This window comes from Lissotriton helveticus, chromosome 9 (genome assembly GCF_964261635.1).
Source record: "Lissotriton helveticus chromosome 9, aLisHel1.1, whole genome shotgun sequence".
NCBI classification, from domain to species: domain Eukaryota; kingdom Metazoa; phylum Chordata; class Amphibia; order Caudata; family Salamandridae; genus Lissotriton; species Lissotriton helveticus.
Genome location: NC_136070.1, coordinates 1,224,462,716 through 1,224,475,219, shown reverse-complemented (window position 1 = coordinate 1,224,475,219; position 12,504 = coordinate 1,224,462,716).

Sequence of the window (12,504 nt, the reverse complement as noted above, 5' to 3'; positions counted from 1 at the left end):
GCCTTCTAAAGGCCAAGGGTTCCACCTGTGTGGACTCTTGTAAAGTCCAGCGGTCCCACCTGTGTGCAGTCTTGTAAAGGCGAGGGGTTCCACCTGTGTGGAGTCATCTAAAGGATGGGTGTTCCACCTGTGTAGAGTTTTGTAAAGGACAAGTGTTCCACTTGTGGGAAGTCTTGTAAAAGCTGGGTGTTGCACCTGTGTGGTCTTGTAAAGGCTAGGTGTTCCACCTGTGTGGAGTCTTGTAAATGTCGGGTGTTCAACCCTTGTGGAGTCTTATAAAGTCTGGTGTTCAACCTGGGTAGAGCCTTCTAAGGGCTGTGTGTTCCACCTGTGTGGAGTCTTATAAAGTCTGGGTGTTCCACCTGTATGGAGTCTTATAAAGTCCGGGTGTTCCACCTGTGTAGAGCTTTCTAAAGGCCAGGGGCTCCATCTGTGTGGAGTCTTATAAAGTCCGGGTGTTCCACCTGTGTGGAGTCTTATAAAGTCCGGGTGTTCCACCTGGGTAGAGCCTTCTAAAGGCCAGGGGTTCCACCTGTGTGGAGTTTTATAAAGTCTGTGTGTTCCACCTGTGTGGAGTCTTATAAAGTCTGGGTGTTCCACCTGTATGGAGTCTTATAAAGTCCGGGTGTTCCACCTGTGTAGAGCTTTCTAAAGGCCAGGGGCTCCACCTGTGTGGAGTCTTATGAAGTCCGGGTGTTCCACCTGTGTGGAGTCTTATAAAGTCCGGGTGTTCCACCTGGGTAGAGCCTTCTAAAGGCCAGGGGTTCCACCTGTGTGGAGTTTTATAAAGTCTGTGTGTTCCACCTGTGTAGAGCCTTCTAAAGGCCGGGTGTTCCACCTGTGTAGAGTTTTGTAAAGGACGGGTGTTCCACCTGTGTACAGCCTTCTAAAGGCCTGGTGTTCCACCTGTGTAGAGTTTTGTAAAGGACGGGTGTTCCACCAGTGTACAGCCTTCTAAAGGCCGGGTGTTCCACCTGTGTAGAGTTTTGTAAAGGACGGGTGTTCCACCTGTGTACAGCCTTCTAAAGGCCAGGTGTTCCACCTGTGTAGAGTTTTGTAAAGGACGAGTGTTCCACCAGTGTACAGCCTTCTAAAGGACGGGTGTTCCACCTGTGTAGAGTTTTGTAAAGGATGGGTGTTCCACCAGTGTACAGCCTTCTAAAGGCCTGGTGTTCCACCTGTGTAGAGTTTTGTAAAGGACGAGTGTTCCACCAGTGTACAGCCTTCTAAAGGACGGGTGTTCCACCTGTGTAGAGTTTTGTAAAGGACGGGTGTTCCACCAGTGTACAGCCTTCTAAAGGCCGGGTGTTCCACCTGTGTAGAGTTTTGTAAAGGACGGGTGTTCCACCTGTGTACAGCCTTCTAAAGGCCAGGTGTTCCACCTGTGTAGAGTTTTGTAAAGGACGAGTGTTCCACCAGTGTACAGCCTTCTAAAGGACGGGTGTTCCACCTGTGTAGAGTTTTGTAAAGGACGGGTGTTCCACCAGTGTACAGCCTTCTAAAGGCCTGGTGTTCCACCTGTGTAGAGTTTTGTAAAGGACGAGTGTTCCACCAGTGTACAGCCTTCTAAAGGCCTGGTGTTCCACCTGTGTAGAGTTTTGTAAAGGACGAGTGTTCCACCAGTGTACAGCCTTCTAAAGGACGGGTGTTCCACCTGTGTAGAGTTTTGTAAAGGACGGGTGTTCCACCTGTGTACAGACTTCTAAAGGCCAGGTGTTCCACCTGTGTAGAGCCTTCTAAAAGCCAGGGGTGCCACCTGTGTAGAGTCATGCAAAGGCTGTGTGTTCCACCTATGTGGAGTCTTCTAAAGACCGTGGGTTCCACCCATGTAGAGTCGTGCAAAGGACAGGTGTGCCACCTGTGTGGATTCATGAAAAGGCTGGGTGTTCCACCTGTGTGGAGTCTTGTAAATGCCGGGTGTTCCACCCTTGTGGAGTCATGCAAAGGCTGGGTGTTCCATCTGTGTGCTAACCATCCTGCTCATACAAGTGAACATTCTGATTATTCCATGGCACTCAAAGCTAAATGAATGGCTTGGGTAGCAGGTTTTAAGCATTTTAATGTATGTTAAATTCAACTCTTGGAGTGCACATTTCAAAATTTGACAAACAGCGCTACCATGTGGTGGACTATTATAAGCGCCGGTGTTGACAATTAATTGCCGGTGCTAGCAGGTCCGTGAACCACCGGTTCAAATTAAACACTGGTGTTTCCTGCCTACTTCACGTGACTGCTCTCTAGCTGACTGCTTCTCTTAGGTGGAAATCTAATGGTACTGAAACCAGTAACAAAAAATTGGGGGAGGGGTAAAAGGTCCGGTACAAACTTTACCACCATTTCTACAGTGATAATGCTTTAATCATGTCAAAGTTACACTCAGGGTAACCAAGCTCTCTAAGGTGCTGGTGGGGTACAGCGCAGCATTGTACCAAACTTCTCAAATAAATTATTTGTTCTTTAGACTGTATTGTTGCTTCTACAACCAATTGCAATTTATCTCAGTGTACCTTTCCAACAGAAAAAGCATGTCATCCCATCCATTTTATTTAGCTTTATTGATTGTAGTATCACTCAATAACACTAGATATTGGACCACACACAACCTTTGGGCATCAGGCACCCTGCAGGCTGGATCAAAGGGATACAGGCCAATAGATAGTGTTACTGACCAGCTCCAAGTCAATTCTATCACCAAGCACATGCATGTCCCAGAGGTGCCTTCCCTTTCCTCTCACCCCCTCCTCAAGTCAAGTTTACTTCCAGTGAGACAACTTCAGCTGAGTGCCTGTATCAGTAGTTACTGCCTGCACCCTGGGCAACCTGATTGGTTCACCTGCTCTCAACATCCAAATTAATCTTGATGGTTGTTTCAGATAAACTGAAACTAAAACACAAAACAAACTGCAATGTTGTTTTATAATGATGCACCTTCTGGGATGTTGAGTTTGTGGTGTGAGCTTAAAGGGCCAATGGGGAATGACATTGCAAAAGGTTTTACACCACAATCTGAAGCCATCAAACAAAGAGACATGCTAGAACTATTGCTATTGGTGATTGTTCATGATGTAAGACTGGGTAAGATGACACTTTAATAGAAGCTATAGAAGCTATAGAATCTAAAACCAAATAAGTAATTAATGCACAGGGGATTTACTTATTAAATGGAAAGGGAGCTATGTTTAACATAGAAATTAGGGGCCCGGTAATGCGCATTTAGCCTGCTCTGAACTGCTTGGGTTGGGAGCTGTAGAAGAGCCTTAGAGCCTTGGAGAAGTGAAGGCCTCAGCAGAAAGAGGAGCTCTCAGGATATCCTGCCTGAGAGGGAAGCGTAAATAATTAATCACAGGCAGCTACCGGTGGTACCCAGGCGCGGTGCAGTAATGCACAAGACGCAGCTCAAGCAAGCAGCCTGCAGGTGCAAAACTGCTGACAAGCCCCATTCGATCAGACCCTGCTCCACCGTCCTCCATTCCAACCAGGCACAGCCCTGAACACACCGACCCGAACACCTAACGAGGCCAGTACTTTTCAGGCATGTTCTGAAACCGCTCTGCAGAAGTGCCGGTTATGTTGCGTCAGGTAGGCGTTACATGGATGGAGCATTTTTCCCATGAATTCACCCATGTATTTTGACTCAAACCCAGATTAACAGAGACTTGTAAACCTGCATTTGCAGCAAAATGAGGCTACCTACCTGACCTTGATAGAGGCGGAACAAGGAGAAATATCTTCCTTTCTCCTCTCCACGTCCTCTTTCCAAGTGTTGTGCATTCTGGTCAGCACACATAGAAATAGGTATATGCCTCTAAGGATTGTTTTTGTGCAGGAAGGGATATCCATAACGCAGGCAACATTGCCAAATCGAATGGTTTTAAAGTACTCTTTAAGCATGCTTTTATACATTTGTTTTTGCATTGTTTATTTACAAGTGCTGCAAGTAGCAACGTGGTCGGCATGTCCCTGGCACCAAAACCAGACCCCGACAGTGAAACCACCTCTCAGCCTGCCAGCTCACTGAAACACCTGATAACCAGTGCGGCCCTGACTGAAGGCTGTCTGGTTCACGAGTGACTGACTGCAGTAGGGATAAGAAAGAAAGAGCAACATCTGTTGGGTGTTCATATGTTAATTTTATTTACTGTTCTTGACCTTCAAGTTGGTCCGCACTCACAGTCACCTCCACGGTCACCTGCATAGTAGTTGTGGTTTTAATGTGTTTTTTAAGCACTCAAACCACAATTTGCCATCTCCCAATGTTAGACAGGCTAATGGAATTAGAGAAGAAGGCGGCGGGATGGCTGTACCTTCAACCAATAAGTCCAATAAGTCTCAGAGGTGTGAGCAAAAGTGAGTGTGATCAGGGTAATTCCATACAACAAAGTCTTAAATGTCTCCAATGAGTATAAATCATTTATTGTTAAGATCTGTAGATTCATGGTTCAGTCTTAGGTATCTTTGTAAAAAAAAAATAATATCACTCTCTTAGACCCGTCTGCTTCTGAGAGTCCCCTCACCACTATGATTTCTTTTGTTCCCCCGTAACTCCCAAAATTTGTCGTTTTTCTTTGTCTGCCAGGACTTTTTATGTGCTGTTTCATGGGGCTAGATGTTCCTTGACGCCCTGTTGCTCACAAGGTTTTTGGCACCTATTTACAAGGTGCCTGGCGGAACCTGTGGCATTACAAACTGGGGTTGTCAACCTGTATGAGTGGCCCTAAAATGGTGGACACACTTTTCCCTCATGTGAGTGACTCCCATTGGAGCCTCCCTGAACTCTGGCCTTTTGAGGTTTTGGCGCCCTTTGTTTGACGCACATTCCTGATAGAAATCCCTTTGTTTTCCTCAGATACACAAAATGGCTGCTCTAGTGCCACAGTACGGTGGCTGCTAGTGACCTAGATATACCTCAAAAGTGCCAAGGCATTGTCACAGCCAGAAAAGGTTCTAGAACCTTCTGGCTCGTGCCAGCACCCCAGGGCACTGGCTATAAAAGGCCCAGTCCCTGGCGGCCATTTTAGAAAGAAGAAAAGAAGAAGGAGATTCCAGACTTGACACCAGATTGACACCTGCCCTGTTGACCCCCTGAGGTGGCTGGTAGCGTAGGCAGTAGAGTAGCAAAGGTTGCTGACGTTGTTTCCGACTGGCGTTCCAGTCAGCTGCGTAAGTGGTGACCTTGCGCCTACAGCGCCTGCCCAGCAAGTGCCTCATTGCCCCGAAGACAGTGGCCATACTTGTAGTGCCTCCCCGCCCCCCCTCGGTGGTGATATCGTGACTGATACTGCGTGTCGCGAGGCGAGAGCAAGTTCGCCGCGACCGCGATCTTCAGAAGTGCCCCCTTCGCGACAGGCGCCTCCAGGGGGGAGCTCGGACGTCTCCGAGCCCCACCGCCGTAGAGCGCTTCCTGTGCGGACTGAAGGTGAGGTAGTGCGCCGGGGCGGGGAAAGGCCGGCCTTCATTGGGCGAGACTAGCGTCTCGGCCCCTTCCCCAGTGAGCCGCAAGCTGTAGCTATGGGCGGGATCCACCCCGTATGAGGAAGTCGGAGGGAGGACCGTGGAGCCCCTGAAAACCCTGTCGCTTGCGTGAAAAGTGCTGTGCCCTGACTGAATCGCTTTCCGATTGCAGCCGATGCGAGGTGGGCCCGTTTCTTCAGGTGGGGTGCAGCGTTGTGAAGGAACTGTGAACCGGCATTCATTTGACTGAGCGCGAAGGTTGTGTGACCCCTCCGGCATCCCGTTCGTCAGTCTAAAGACTTTGAACTGGTGCCGCCTGTGTGCTAGCGGTGTCAAAGCCTGTAGGCGCGCATAGACTCCACCGGCAAGCAGAGATCTCATCCCGGTGGCAGCGGAGTGCAAATGCTGTATTCACTGTGTTTCCTTGCCTTCTAGATACACGCGCATTACTCCCTGAGTGAACCCTAAAGAGTCTAAAGCTTATTTTGTGCCTAGGGAAGCCCGTACTCGTTATCCTTGAAACCAACGTGAACTGTAAGAGTTATCTTTCCAAGCTGAAACGTATTGCAAGTGTGATCTTCCTAAAGCATTTAATTGGTGGCAGCGATACCAGAATGAACATGTGGTTATTGAGTTAAATGAACCAGTATTTATTCTGCTATATAAAAGTGATATTTATTTGTGATATTTATTCCTGATATTTATTCTATTTATCTTGCTATTTATTCCTGAAGATCTATTTACAGTATTTATTTCAGCAACTGAATCCCAGAGGTTTGTGACTAAAGAAATGCGAATGTGCTTTCCCAACTGAACCCTATTTACAACAGAGAACTTTTACATAAAGGAATCATATTTTTCTACAGCAGTGGTGTGGTGTCCTTCTTTTTGGTGTGACTGCGCAGGGAGTTATTATTGGGTCAGAGCCGGCTTAACACTACAGCCTTCACTTGCCTTGTCACTTGAGCCAAGCTACCCCCCTTTGTGCTGGGCTTGCCCTTCGCAGGTCCAACATAAAATTGGTGCTCAGCGGGTGGGATTACGAGCTGTGCTTGTTTTGTACCCCATAATAATTCAGTGTGCACCACAGGTACACACCCGGAGTTTTCTCCCAGCGGCCCTCTAATCCAACATTTTGCTTTTTCTAAATTCTTTTCTGGAGGTGGGTGGAGGTGGCCCTCAGAGTTTCCTATCCTTGTAACCTACTTCGGGGTGGTTGTCCACACTTTTCACTGACAAGATGGAATTCAAAATGTCAGAGCTGGAGACCTATACTGTGGCACAGCTCAAGGATTTCTGTCAGGAAAGGGGAGTGTTCGTTAGGCGAGGGGCCAAAAGAGAGGAGCTCCGTACTAGTCTGCGTGCCTGGGTGGAAGCGCACACGGAGGGAACGGTGGAGGAGGAGGAGTCAGATAGAGGTACTGTCATTGAGGGGACTGAAGAATGTCCCCCGGGGGTGGGTGAAATGTCAATCAGCCCCAAGGTAGCCTCACGGGAGGGCAGCAGCGTGTCATCGAGAGGGTTGTCAGAGACCGAGTTAGCCGACAGGAGAGAGGAAAGACAGTTAAGGTGGGAGTTGGCCAAGCTGGAGATGGAAGGGAGGAGGATGGAACACGAGTTCAAGCTACGAGAACTCGACCTCAAGGCCCATAACATCACTCCTGAGGGTGTCGAGTCAAAGGAATTTGCCAGGGAGCCCAGGCCCCATTTACCAAAGGATGTGGTCGCCAGTTATACCGCTGGAGACGACATAGCCAAGTGGCTGGCAGCCTATGAGGTCTCCTTAAGAGCCCATGGGATCCATGAGAAGCATTGGGGTGGTGGAATGTACCGGTACATGCCTCCGACAGGTAGGGATGCCCTATTGGCCCTAGACCGGGAGGAGCAGGTAGATTACCCCGCCATGAAGGTGGCGCTCATCAGGAAGTTTGGGTTGACCCCAGAGAAATACCGGCAAAGGTTTAGGGGCAGCCACAAACTGAGCTCACAGAATTGGGTTGACTTCCTGGATTATGCCAAGAAAGCCCTGGATGGGTGGGTCCAAGGTAGCGAGGTGGAGGACTATCGAGGGTTGTACGACCTAATACTCAAGGAACATCTACTCGAGAAATGTCTTCCCGAGCTGAGGCAACACCTGGTAGACAGCAAACTTACTTGCCCCCGTAAGCTTGCTGAGGAGGCGGACATTTTGGCAAGTAACCGAGTGTCCACGAAGGGGACGGGAGGAGATTCTCAGAAGTCCGGACAGGGCGCTCCCCAGAAGAAAGAGGGGGGAGATAACAAGAAACAGGAGTTCTCCAAAGGCCCCCAAAATAACTTTATGGGGAAAAGTTTATTTTCTAATTCTAAGGCTAACCCGCAGAAGAACCCTAATCCTGGCCAGAGTCAGCAGCCAAGGGTTATCCATTGCTTTGAGTGCGGTGGTGTTGGACATTATAAGGGAGACGTGAAATGCCCAAAGAGACCACCCCCTCTCACTGGAGGAAAGGCCCCGGGAGTCGCTAGTGTAACGCTCGGGGAGGAGATGCCCTTAGTTAAAGGAAGGGAGTGGGTGGGTGTCACCTTAGTGTCCTTGGGTGATCGGGAGATGGTTCCAAAGATCCAGGTGCCCTCAAATACTACCAAGTATGGGCAATGGGTCACCATCAATGGCCATAGAGGGGAAGCTCTGAGAGATACAGGAGCCAGTATGACTATGGTAAGGAGTCATCTGGTGTCCTCAGAGCAGGTGATTCCAGGCGTACTTCATCCAGCCGCAATGGCTGACGGCAGAATGGGCCACTATCCTGTGGCCGAGGTTCCCTTTGAGTGGGGAGGGGTTGCAGGTTCACTTCGAGTTGCCGTAAGCCCCGCCGTGCCAGTCGATTGTCTGCTGGGCAATGACATGGAGCACAATGCTTGGAAGGAGGTGGAATACCGGACTCATTCTGAGATGCTGGGTACACCTGATTGGGCCTGTGTGAGTACCAGGTCTGCGGCTGCTCGGGAGGAGAAGTCGCGTGGGTTGGAGCCTGGAACAATGGCCCACCCAGCTGCTGATGAGGGAGCATCTCGAGGACAGGAAGAGCCTGCCTCGATGTCCGTGCCCCGTGAGACGGATAGGCCACCTGCGGAGGTGGACCCGGAGTCCGCGGAGGAGGACATGGTTCCGTTGGAGGATTTGCCTGTCCCCGCTGAGTGGCGAGTGGAGGGAGGACCATCCAGGGAGGAACTGAGCAAGGGACAGAGGGAATGTCCCACCCTCGAGGGTCTGAGGCAACAGGCTGAAGCCTAGGCAGCAGGTAACGAGTCTGGGAACTATCGTGTTTACTGGGAGGATGGTCTCCTCTACAGTGAGCCCAGTGCGCCAGTGCACGGGTTGTCACAGGCCCTGGTAGTCCCACAGTGTTACCGAGCCTTCCTATTAGAGTTGGCTCACGAGATTCCCTTGGCAGGACACTTGGGTCAGGACAAGACCTTTGCCCGGCTTGTCCCCCACTTTTATTGGCCTCGAATGAGGGTGGCGTCCAACACATACTGTCGGTCGTGCGTGTCATGCCAAGCCAGTGGGAAAACAGGGATGAAGCTGAAGGCTCCCCTGGAACCACTTCCCGTCGTTGGCACCCCCTATGAAAGGGTGGGCATCGACATTGCTGGGCCCCTAGATCCACCGACATCATCCGGTCACAGGTTTATCCTGGTACTGGTGGATCACGCCACAAGGTATCCAGAGGCAGTTCCTCTGAGAACCATTACTGCACCAGTAGTGGCAAAGGCCCTGATGGGGGTCTTTACCCGAGTGGGATTCCCCAAAGAAGTTGTGTCTGACAGGGGGACCAACTTCATGTCAGCATATATGCGGGCAATGTGGAAGGAGTGTGGAGTGACCTACCGGTTCACCACTCCTTATCACCCACAGACCAATGGTCTCGTGGAAAGGTTCAACCAAACCTTGAAGGGTATGATCAGAAGTCTACCCGAAAGCCTGCGGAGGAAATGGGACGTCCTCCTACCCTGTTTGCTCTTTTCCTACAGGGAAGTGCCACAGAAGGGAGTGGGCTTCAGCCCCTTCGAGCTTTTGCACCCTGTACGCGGACCTCTCAGCCTGGTGAGGGACTCCTGGGAAAAGTCTCCCCGGAAATTTCCCCCGGATGTGGTGAGCTACATGCTGGCCTTCCGGAGCCAAATGGCTAAGTTGTGGAAGCAAGCTTCTGACAACTTGGAAGCCAGTCAGGCAGTCATGAAAGCGTGGTATGACCACAATGCTCACCCAGTGGGGTTGGAGCCTGGCCAGAAGGTGTGGGTGATGGAGCCTGGAGAGCTGAGTGCCCTCCAGGACCGTTGGACAGGCCCCTATGAGGTGTTGGAGAAGATGGGCAAGACTACCTATCTGGTGGACGTAAAGACCCCTCGGCATCCGCATCGGGTGTTACATGCCAATCGCCTCAAGCCCCACTACGAGAGGCCCGAAGTCATGCTGGTTATGGTGACTGACGGATCGGAGGAAGAGGACACTGAGCCTCTCCCCGACCTCTTCGCGTCTCAAGAAAAGGATGGGTCAGTGGAGGGAGTGAAACTCTCGCCATCCCTGACTCCTGAGCAGCAGGGGGAATGTCGCCAGGTCTTGGGGTCATTCGCTCCTCTGTTCTCCCTTGTCCCGGGTAAGACCCACCTGTGTACCCATGACGTGGACACAGGGGACAGCCCACCTGTGAAGTCAACGTCTTACCGGCTGTCTGACAAGGTGAAGGCCAGCATCCAAAGCGAAGTAGCTAAGATGCTGGAGCTAGGAGTCATCGAACCTTCAAGTAGCCCTTAGTCTAGCCCGGTGGTTTTGGTTCCCAAAGCTTCCCCACCTGGCGCCACACCAGAATTGCGATTCTGTGTGGACTACCGAGGACTAAATTCGGTAACCAAGACGGATGCTCATCCGATCCCTCGGGCGGATGAACTGATTGACCGGTTGGGAGCTGCCCAATATCTCAGTACCATTGACCTCACTGCAGGGTACTGGCAGATTCCCATGACTGATGGAGCAAAGGAAAGGTCAGCCTTCTCCACGCCTGATGGACACTACCAGTTCTGCGTCATGCCCTTCGGGCTCAAGAACGCTCCTGCCACTTTTCAGCGGCTGGTGAACACGATCCTCACGGGATGGAGTTATTCTCTGCTGCTTACTTGGATGACATAGCTGTCTTCAGTAGCAGTTGGGAGGATCACTTGCAGCACTTGCAAGCCGTTCACCAGGCCCTGGAACGGGCTGGCTTGACGATCAAGGCCAGCAAATGTCAGATTGGACAGGGGTCGGTAGTGTACTTAGGCCACTTGGTGGGCAGGGGAACGGTGCAGCCCCTTCAGGCGAAGATTGAGGCAATCATGGCCTGGAACCCCCCCAAGACCCAGACTGAGGTCCGAGCCTTCCTGGGCCTCACAGGTTACTACAGACGGTTCGTGAAGGGGTATGGCACTATCGTGGCACACCTTACAGAACTCACGGCCAAGAAGCAACCCAGGAGAGTCATCTGGATGGAGGTTTGTCAGCGAGCCTTCGACACTCTGAAACAAGCATTGTGTAAAGCTCCAGTCCTGAAGACTGCAGATTTCACGAAGGAATTCATTGTCCAGACAGATGCATCCGACATTGGCATTGGGGCGGTGCTATCGCAACTCAATGAAGAGGGTCTGGATCAACCCGTGGTCTTTCTGTCACGGAGACTGCTTCCCCTGGAACAGAGGTGGAGTACCATCGAGCGGGAAGCCTTTGCGGTGGTCTGGGCACTGAAGAAGCTGCGACCATACTTGTTTGGTTCACACTTCCTTGTTCAGACAGACCACCGACCCCTTCGTTGGCTCATGCAAATGAAGGGGGAAAACCCCAAACTGTTGAGGTGGTCTATCTCCCTACAGGGAATGGACTTCCGGGTGGAACACGGGCCCGGAGTTGACCACGCCAATGCAGACGGTCTCTCCAGGTATTTCCGCCTTAGTGTTGAGAACTCCCAAGGGGTTGGGTAGCTCTCCCCACTTTCAGCTGGGGGGGACGCGTGTTAGACCCGTCTGCTTCTGAGAGTCCCCTCACCACTATGATTTCTTTTGTTCCCCCGTACCTCCCAAAATTTGTCATTTTTCTTTGTCTGCCAGGACTTTGTATGTGCTGTTTCATGGGGCTAGATGTTCCTTGACGCCCAGTTGCTCACAAGGTTTTTGGCACCTATTTACAAGGTGCCTGGCGGAACCTGTGGCATTACAAACTGGGGTTGTCAACCTGTATGAGTGGCCCTAAAATGGTGGACACCCTTTTCCCTCATGTGAGTGACTCCCATTGGAGCCTCCCTGAACTCTGGCCTTTTGAGGTTTTGGCGCCCTTTGTTTGACGCACATGCCTGATAGGAATCCCTTTGTTTTCCTCAGATACACAAAATGGCTCCTCTAGAGCCACAGTACGGTGGCTGCTAGTGACCTAGATATACCTCAAAAGTGCCAAGGCATTGTCACAGCCAGAGAAGGTTCTAGAACCTTCTGGCTCGTGCCAGGCCCAGTCCCTGGCGGCCATTTTAGAAAGAAGAAAAGAAGAAGGAGATTCCAGACTTGACACCAGATTGACACCTGCCCTGTTGACCCCCTGAGGTGGCTGGTAGCGTAAGCAGTAGAGTAGCAAAGGTTGCTGGCGTTGTTTCCGACTGGCGTTCCAGTCAGCTGCGTGAGTGACCTTGCGCCTACAGCGCCTGCCCAGCAAGTGCCTCATTGCCCCAAAGACTGTGGCCATACTTGTAGTGCCTCCCCGCCCCCCCTCGGTGGTGATATCGTGACTGATACTGCGTGTCGCGAGGCGAGAGCAAGAGCAAGTTCGCCGCAACCGCGATCTTCAGAAGTGCCCCCTTCGCGACTGGCGCCTCCAGGGGGAGCTCGGACGTCTCCGAGCCCCACCGCCGTAGAGCGCTTCCTGTGCGGACTGAAAGTGAGGTGGTGCGCCGTGGAGGGGAAAGGCCGGCCTTCATTGGGCGAGACTAGCGTCTCGGCCCCTTCCCCAGTGAGCCGGAAGCTGTAGCTGTGGGCGGGATCCACCCCGTATGA